The sequence below is a fragment of the Triticum aestivum genome, chromosome 5A (assembly GCF_018294505.1).
Source record: "Triticum aestivum cultivar Chinese Spring chromosome 5A, IWGSC CS RefSeq v2.1, whole genome shotgun sequence".
Lineage (NCBI taxonomy): Eukaryota > Viridiplantae > Streptophyta > Magnoliopsida > Poales > Poaceae > Triticum > Triticum aestivum.
Genome location: NC_057806.1, coordinates 523,760,247 through 523,769,679, shown reverse-complemented (window position 1 = coordinate 523,769,679; position 9,433 = coordinate 523,760,247).

Below are 9,433 nucleotides of genomic sequence, written 5' to 3'. Positions count from 1 at the left end.
GCATCCCAAGCCTATTATCCAAAAATGAGCAACCAACTAAGCTTGGGGATGCCCCCGAGTGGCATCCCCTCTTTCTTCTAACAACCATCGGTATTTTACTCAAAACTATATTTTTATTCGTCCCATGATATGTGTTTTCCTTGGAACGTCTTGTATGATATGAGTCTTTGCTTGTTTTATTTTGTGTCTTAAGTTATCAATCCTTTCTGGACACACCTATTTGAGAGAGCCAAAATTATGTCATGACTTGTTAGAATTGCTCTCTATGCTTCACTTAAATTTTATGAGCTATGGACTTGCTCTAGTGCTTCACTTATATCTTTTTTAGCACGGTGTGCCTAGTATTTTTGAAGAAATGCTCTCTTGATTCACTTAGAATTATTTGAGAGTTAGTAAAATTTTCAAGAAATTATCTCGTGCTTCACTTAAATTAATTTGAGAGAAAAAATATTATGTTCATGATCTTCACTTATATTTGTTTGAGCTTGTCGAAAGAAACACATGAAAATTAGTCCCAAAGTGATAGATATCCAAGAAGGATATAATAAAAAACTTTCATGAAGATCATTGGACAAAATAAACTTGATTCTTAGTAATATTTTTGAGATATGATGATGTGATATGTGAGTCATCTTGATGAGTAATTATGCTTTAGTAAGAATATTGGCATTAAGGTTTGTGATTCCCTATGCAAGTACGATAGTCAATAGTCATGCAATGAAATTATATCTTACTTGTGGTGCATTATTCGGTGTTATTTATGCTTAATGCTTGCTTATGAGATTATCTGTTTCTTGGTTGGTCGCTTCTCAATCTTTTGCTAGCCTTCATTTTGCACTAAGTATGATCTCTACTTGTGCATCCAAAAATCTTTAAACCAGTTTTGCCACATGAGTCCACTATATCTACCTATATGCGGCATTCTTTTGCCGTTCTAAGCAAATTTGTATGTGCCATCTCTAATTTTCAAAATAAACTTCTCTTTTGTGTGTTTGTTTCGCTCGTGGAGCGGTGAGGGATGGCTAATATTTTTCATGCTAGATGTGTTATTCACACGATGAGTGTTTATTCACTTGTCATTGCACGAGAGTAAGGCAAAGGTATTAGGGATGCCCAGTCCCGAAATGCAAAAATGAATTACTTTATGTTATCAAATAACAAATTCCTTGGAAAGTGTTGGTATGGAGGGCACCCGTGGATACGGTTAGCCATGGAAAGTGAAAGTATGGTGGAAAAGGAATAAACTTTATTTTCTGTTTGGAAACCGCCTATGATATATCTAAGCATGGAAAGTATTGGGAACTCTAAGTCATTTTTGTTGGTGCGATGGATACACCTCCGAAGATGTTTTTATCTCTAAGTTTTTCGCTTTGAGCTCTGGCACCTCTACAAATCCCTACCTCCCTCTGCGAAGAGCCTTTATTTTACTTTTATGCATTTTTTATTTTGAGTCTCCATCTCCTCTTATAAAAGCACTAAATAGGAGGCAATATGATCGTACTTAAGTATTGGGTATAGCTAATATTTGAATGTGTTTCATGAATGGATCGATGGTTGAGCATGATGGGTTAGGGATAACTTATTTTAGCGTTGATATTTTGAAAGACATGGTTGCTTGTTGATATGCTTGAGTATTTAAATTATCATGTCAAAACTAGACTATTGCTTCAAACAACTAAAAGTCCAAATGTCCATGCTATAAAGAAAATAAATATGATATGACATGTTAGGCAGCACTCCACATCAAAAATTCTGTTTTTGTCACTTACCTACTCAAGGACGAGTAGGAGTTAAGCTTGGGGATGCTGATACGTCTCCAACGTATCTATAATTTTTTATTGTTCCATGATGTTATATTATCAATCTTGGATGTTTTATAATCATTTTATAGTCATTTTATATCTTTTTTGGTACTAACCTGTTGACATAGTGCCAAGTGCCAGTTGTTGTTTTTTACATCGCAGAAAATCAATATTAGACGGAGTCCAAATGCCCCGGAACTTTACGGAGAATTTTTATGGGCCAGAAGGAACACAATGGGCCCTGGCTGCGCCTGGGGGTACCCAGAGGGAGGCACAACCCACCAGGGCGTGCCAGGAGGCCCAGGCGCGACCTGGTGGGTTGTGCCCACCTCGGGTGCCCCCCGGACCGCCTCTTTGCTTTATAAATACCCCAATATTCCAGAAACCCTAGGGCAGTCGATGAAATATTCATCTAGCCGCCACAGAGTCCAGAACCACCATATCCAATCTAGACACCATCTTGAATGGGGTTCACCACCTCCATTGGTGCCTCTCCGATGATGCGTGAGTAGTTCTTTGTAGACCTTCGGGTTCGTAGTTAGTAGCTAGATGGCTTCATCTCTCTCTCTCTCTCTCTCTTGATTCTCAATACAATGGTCTCTTGGAGATCCATATGATGTAACCCTTTTGCGGTGTGTTTGTTGGGATCGATGAGCTTTGAGTTTATGATCAGATCTATCTTTTTATATCCATGAAAGTATTTGAGTTTCTTTGATCTCTTTTATGCATGATTGCTTATAGCCTCGTATTTCTTCTCCGATATTTTGGTTTTGTTTGGCCAACTTGATCTATTTATCTTGCAATCGGAAGAGGTGCTTTGTAGTGGGTTCGATCTTATGGTGCTTGATCCCAGTGACAGAAAGGGAAACAACACGTATGTGTCGTTTCTACTAAGGATAAAACGATGGGGTCTATCTCTACATAGATAGATCTTGTCTACATCATGTCATCGTTCTTATTCATTACTCAGTTTTTCCATCAACTTAATACACTCGATGCATGCTGGATAGCGGTCGATGTGTGGAGTAATAGTAGTAGATGCAGGCAGGAGTCGGTCTACTAATCTTGGACGTGACGCCTATATAATGATCATTGCCTGGATATCGTCATGAGTATTTGAAGTTCTATCAATTGCCCAACAGTGATTTGTTTACCCACCGTTTGCTATTTTTCTCGAGAGAAGCCACTAGTGAAACCTACGGCCCCCGGGTCTTCTTTCTCATATATTTTCCTTTGTGATCTACTTTTCTCTTGCTTTTATTTTCAGATCTACTAAACCAAAAACCCAAAAATAATTTGCTGCAATTTATTCTTATTTAGCTATTTGGTGTTCGATATCAATCTACTACAAATTTACCTCACGTCCGCTTGCCTATCTTGAGGCGTCGTACCCCGGAAGGGATTTACAACCCCTTTAACACATCGGGTTGCAAGAAGTTGTTATTTATGTGTAGGTGTTGTTTACGTTGTGTTGCTTGGTTCTCCTACTGGTTCGATAACCTTGGTTTCATATTTGAGGGAAATACCTACCGCCGCTGTGCTGCATCATACCTTCCTCTTTGGGGAAATACCGACGTAGCTTCAAGCGACATCACATATCATTCTATATCATCTTGATAAGCTTCATGTACCTTGTCACGAACAATATTATCAGACGAACTCATGCTTATTTGATGGACACCTTGTGTGCGCTAACCATTGTATTTCTGAGTGTCATTTGTGTTTGCTCTTTTTGCATGTATACCACTTCGGCGACACCTTGGAGTGTGAAATATGGAAGCGTATATACCTGCCGTAGCAGGCCGCGGTGGTTATATTGATTGGGGCGATAGCCTGCCGTGGCATACAAGTTACGGACGATCGCTAGGATACATCCTGGGACAAGGAAACCGATACAGAAGAGGAAATAGAGATAGAAAGATATTACAAAAGTTTAAACTAAGCTACCAATCTACCTAACATCCTCCCTCAATCTAAACCTAGGGAGATTTGTCTAGGTTCAGATTGTATTTGAATTCATCCAGTCATCTCATTGTGAGAGGTTTAGTGAAGCCATCAGCTAGGTGATCCCCCGTAGGAATGAATCTGATGTCGAGTAACTTTCGAGCTACTCTTTCTCTGACAAAATGAAAATCAACTTCTATATGCTTTGTACGTGCATGGAATACAGGATTTGCTGAAAGGTAGGTTGCACCAATATTATCACACCATAACCTTGCAGCTTGTGGAGTTTTTATCCCCAGTTCATAAAGCAAAGTCTGAATCCACATGATCTCAGCTGTAGCATTAGCAAGAGCTTTATATTCTGCTTCTGTACTTGACCTTGAAACTGTAGCCTGTTTCCTTGCACTCCATGACACAAGATTCGATCCTAGGAATACGGCAAATCCACCTGTAGATATTCTATCATCAACACACCCTGCCCAATCTGCATCAGAATATGCACTTACAAGCATAGATGGTGACTTAGTGATTTTAATTCCAAGTCCCATTGTAAACTTTAGATATCTCAAGATTCTTTTAACTGTTGTCCAGTGAACTGTACTAGGTGCATGCAAGTATTGACAAACTTTATTGACAGAATAGGAGATATCTGGACGAGTCAAAGTCAAATATTGTAGTGCACCAACAACACATTTGTAATTTGTTGCATCATCTGGACCAAGTAGTTCTCCTCCTTCAGCTGAAAGCTTTTCTGAAGTAGAGAGAGGTGTACTTACAGATTTGCAGTGCTCCAATCCTACCTTCCTGGGAATATCAGTGGCATATTTTTCTTGAGTCAGAAGTATTCCATCCTTTATCTGTTTTACTTCTATACCAAGAAAATAGTGAAGATTGCCCAAGTCCTTGAGTTCAAACTGAGCACTAAGATCATGAAGAAGACAATTAGTGGCATCTGAACTGGAGCTGGCAACAATTATATCATCAACATAAACAAGAACAAACATAGAGATGTTGCCTTTGTTATAAAAGAACAATGAGGTATCTGCTTTAGATGGAACAAATCCAAGTTGTTGTAACTGTGTGCTCAACCTGGAATACCAAGCTCTTAGGGCCTGTTTCAAACCATACAGAGCTTTATCCAACTTACAAACATAATGTGGTGTGCTCTTATTTTCATATCCTGGTGGTTGCCGCATAAACACTTCTTCCTCAAGAACACCATGAAGAAACGCGTTCTGAACATCTAGCTGTCTTAAACTCCACCCTCTGGAAATAGCAATAGATAGTACAAGTCTAATAGTAGCTGCTTTAACAACGGGGCTAAAAGTATCCTCATAGTCAATACCAAATCTTTGTTTAAATCCTTTTGCAACTAATTAGCCTTGTACCTGTCTATGGTTCCATCTGATTTCCTTTTAATTTTGTAAACCCATTTGCAGTCAATCACATTCTTTCCCTTTTCTGGTGGTACTAGGTGCCAAGTTTTATTTTTCATGAGTGCTTGATATTCACTATACATAGCCTCCTTCCACTCTTTATGATCAAGAGCATCATATAAATGTGTAGGCTCACCGTTACTAGTAAGAAACGCATGTTTACGACTGTCATACCTTATTGTACCATCTTCATATTCTTTTGGCTTGAAAACACCGGTTTGCGACCTTGTAGTTTGTTGTGGAATTTCTGTTCCATGAGATGGAACCGCAGTCCTGGCCACATAAGATCTTGGAGATGCAGAAATTTCAGGAGAAGATTCTTCTGCAGAAGATCCTGGACCCGCGCACGTAGCAGTCTCCTGTCCGGCCTGTGTGGCCCGCTCGGGCGTGGTGAGCCTGCTGCTTGTCGGCTGGTCGCCCGCAGGCTCCTCCCGAAGGCGATCATGCGGGGAGTCCTCGCGCAACCCCGCACCATCCAGGCCCGTGGGGTCCGCTCCAGCACGCCTGTCGGCCACGGGCATTGCGGGCGTCTGGGTTGCGCCAGCTGGCGACGAGGGAGCAGTCGCTTCGCACCTGGGCAACGAGGGAGCGGTCGCTCCGCACCTGGGGAATGGATCTACTTCGGATTGCTCAGCGCCTGACCGGCTGCCAGGCCTGGCAGGATCTGCCTCGGATCCGACACCAGAAGCTTCATTCCTATCACCTGATTTGTCTTTTCCACACATGAAATCATAGCTCAATTCTGCACCATTTTCAGCATTATTAACAGATTCTTCTGAATTATTCACATGATCAATATCAGCTAGTTCTCCCCCATGATCAGTGTTAGATAGAAGGGAAATTTCAGCATGAAGAAGGGCTCCGGCGTTAGGATGTAGTTTGGCAAAAGGAAAAAGAGTTTCATCAAAAACTACATCACGGGAAATATAGATGCATCCTGTAGCTATTTCAAGACACCTGTAGCCCTTATGAAGATTACTATAGCCAATGAAAACACACTGGGTGGAACGAAACTCGAGTTTATGATGATTATATGGACGAAGATTAGGATAACAAGCGCACCCAAAATATTTCAAAGAATTGTAATCTGGTTTTTGACCATACAATCGTTCCAAAGGAGTAGAGTTTCCTATCACCTTGCTAGGGAGCCGATTTATGAGGTATGTGGCTGCAATGAAAGCTTCGTCCCAATACTTAAGAGGCATGGAGGCATGAGCAAGTAGTGAGAGACCCACTTCAACAATATGACGGTGTTTGCATTCTGCAGACCCGTTCTGTTGGTGAGAATGAGGAAAAGAGACATGATCTTCAATGCCTATGTCACGGAAGAAGGAATTGAGCTTCTCGTATTCACCTCCCCAGTCACTTTGGACTGTAAGAATTTTTCTGTCAAAGTGACATTCAACAAGTTTTTGAAACTCTTGGAAGATGGAATAAACTTCAGATTTGAATTTCAGCAGATATATCCAATTGAATTTACTGTAGTCATCAATAAAGCTAACATAATATTTTTTTCTTCCAAAAGAATCTCTTGCATGACCCCATACATCACTAAAAATAAGTTCTAAAGGAGAATGAGACACACTATTTGATCGAGGATAGGGGAGTTGATGACTCTTGGCACATTGACAAGCATCACAAACACACTCTTTATTTTCACTACCTCACAAAGGAAGATTGCCTTTATTAACTACTTGCTCGACTATGACTAATGAAGGATGCCCTAATATTTGATGCCATCTTGCCAAAGAGGGGTTGATGACAGAATAGACTTGACGACGATGACGACTTCGACTAAATGCTCCTGATGTGATGGGGTAGAGTCTACCAATGCATCTACCGTGATGGAGAAGTTCCCTCGTTGCCCGGTCCTTTATAAGAAAATATCCAGGATGAGTTTCAAAGAAGACATTGTTATCGGCTGTTAAGCGAGACATGGATGCAAGATTTTTATTGGCTTGAGGAACATGAAGAACATCTTTCAACAGAAGATCACGTTTAGAAATGGGGGAACTAATTGATGATTGGCCAATGTGAGAAATTTTCATACCTCCACCGTTTGCGGCGGTGTTTACTTGATCATTGTCGTAATATTTCTCTCGGAAGGCAAGCTTCTCAAGCTCGCTTGTGACATGATCGGTTGCCCCGGAGTCTGCGTACCACACGGTGTCTCCTTCTCCTCCTTGCTCCCAGAGTGCAGCCGCTGCATAGCGCTCATCAGGAACATAATTCTCATCGTAGCGATGCCAATAGTCCATGACCTCGTGCCCTGGCTTCTTACAAAGCTGACACCGAGGCCTATGGTTACGACCGGAGGAGGACATGTTGTTGTAGTTGCTGCTGTTGGGGCGTGGGCCATTGTTGTTGGCGCTCCCGCGCCCACGCCCACCACTGTTGTGGTCACGCCCCTGGTAACCATGGCCTCGGTTGCCACCGCCATGGCCACGAGACACGTTGTTGACAGAAGACTGCCGTGTGTTCATCCCTTGAAGAAGATTGATCCGAGCCACGAAGCTAATCAACTGACTGTAGAGTTTCGGCATGGAGACAGGCTCGATGCGGGCAGCGAGGGCCGAGACTACCGAGTTGTACTTGAGGTCTAGACCCTTGAGCATGTAGGAGTTTACTTCTGTATCCTTGAGAGGAGTACCGGTGGCGGCGATCTCATCAGCTAGACTCTTTGATCTTGGCGAGGTAGTCCACCATGCTCGAGTTCCCCTTGTGAAGATTGGCCAAGGCGATTCTGGTGTTGATCTCTTGCGCTTGGTTCTGGGCGGCGAAAGTGTCATGGATTGCTTTCCATACTTCGGCCGGTGTCTGCAGCGTTACAACCTGGGCAAGTACCTCACGAGAAAGAGAACTCATAAGGAAACCTTGTGCCTATTGTTGTTGGGTGAACCAGATTGTACGGGCGACATTGATGACCTGCTCCTCCTTCCCATCTTTGGTTATCGTGAGAGTGGCAGGTGGCGGCATGCTTGTTGCATCAAGGAAGTGGTCCATCTATGCACCCTTGATTTGGGGAAGCGCGATGGCCTTCCATAGGAGGAAGTTGGTCCTTGTCAGCTTATCTGATAATGGGGAACCGAGGGACATGTCGGCGCTTGTGCTTGATGAGGGGGCGAAGGTGGAAGAGGAAGCGGTGGACAGGGTGCTCATGGTGCTGGCGAGGGCGAATGCGGTGGTGCCGGTCATGATTGATCCTCTCGGGGGCTTCTCTCGGGAAGGTTTGGGCTAGATGCGATCTCGTCGATCTATTCGAGGAAGTAGGCTCTGATACCATGTAACATATGGAAGCGTATATACCTGCCGTAGCAGGCCGCAGTGGTTATATTGATTGGGGCGATAGCCTGCCGTGGTGTACAAGTTACGGACGATCGCTAGGATACATCCTGGGACAAGGAAACCGATACAGAAGAGGAAATAGAGATAGAAAGAGATTACAAAAGTTTAAACTAAGCTACCAATCTATCTAACATGGAGTACTTGGATTGCGCCATGACTTCCACTGTGTCCAACTACAAGTTCGTCCATGACTACCGTTTCCATGGTGATGAGGATCACGATTCGAAGTCGGATCTTTCCCAAGGGAGGGGAGATGATGTGGAGCATCCGATGATCATCCCCATGTACACTATGACTACTCCCCAAGCCCCAAGTGGACATACAATGAGACCTCAAACATATGCCATTGGACACACAAGGTGAACCTGTTCCTAAATGCTTCCCCTTTCCACTCATGTGAGACATGGTTGCTAACTAATGCAAGGACACTATGTGTGCTCAGGAACCGAGGAGATAACCATGGAGATGCTCGAAGCATAGGACAAGTCCACACGGGAGCGGATTAAGAAGTGACTCAAGTGGAGTCACCTCGGAGCTGCAGCGGCCGGACATCCGGCTAGAGCCTGGACATCTGGCGCCACCTACTAGAGGAAGACCAGAGAGAGACGGACGCCAGGCGACTCTACAACAGCCGGACATCCGGCCGACCCCCGGACATCTGGTGCCTTGCGATGGGCCGGACATCCGGCACCTGCCCGGAAATCCGGCGCAGGCTATCCAGAGAGCAACGAGACCATCCCTGCAAGCATGGACATCCGGCTCCTCACGAAGGCCCGGACATCCGGCTCCGTCTGTTTGCGCATAGTGAAGGGTCGAGTCCCATGTACCCCTTCGCCCACCTAGACTATATATACTCCTCCTCCCTCTTTCTAGGGTTAGCAATGTGATAGCTCACATTAGAGATAG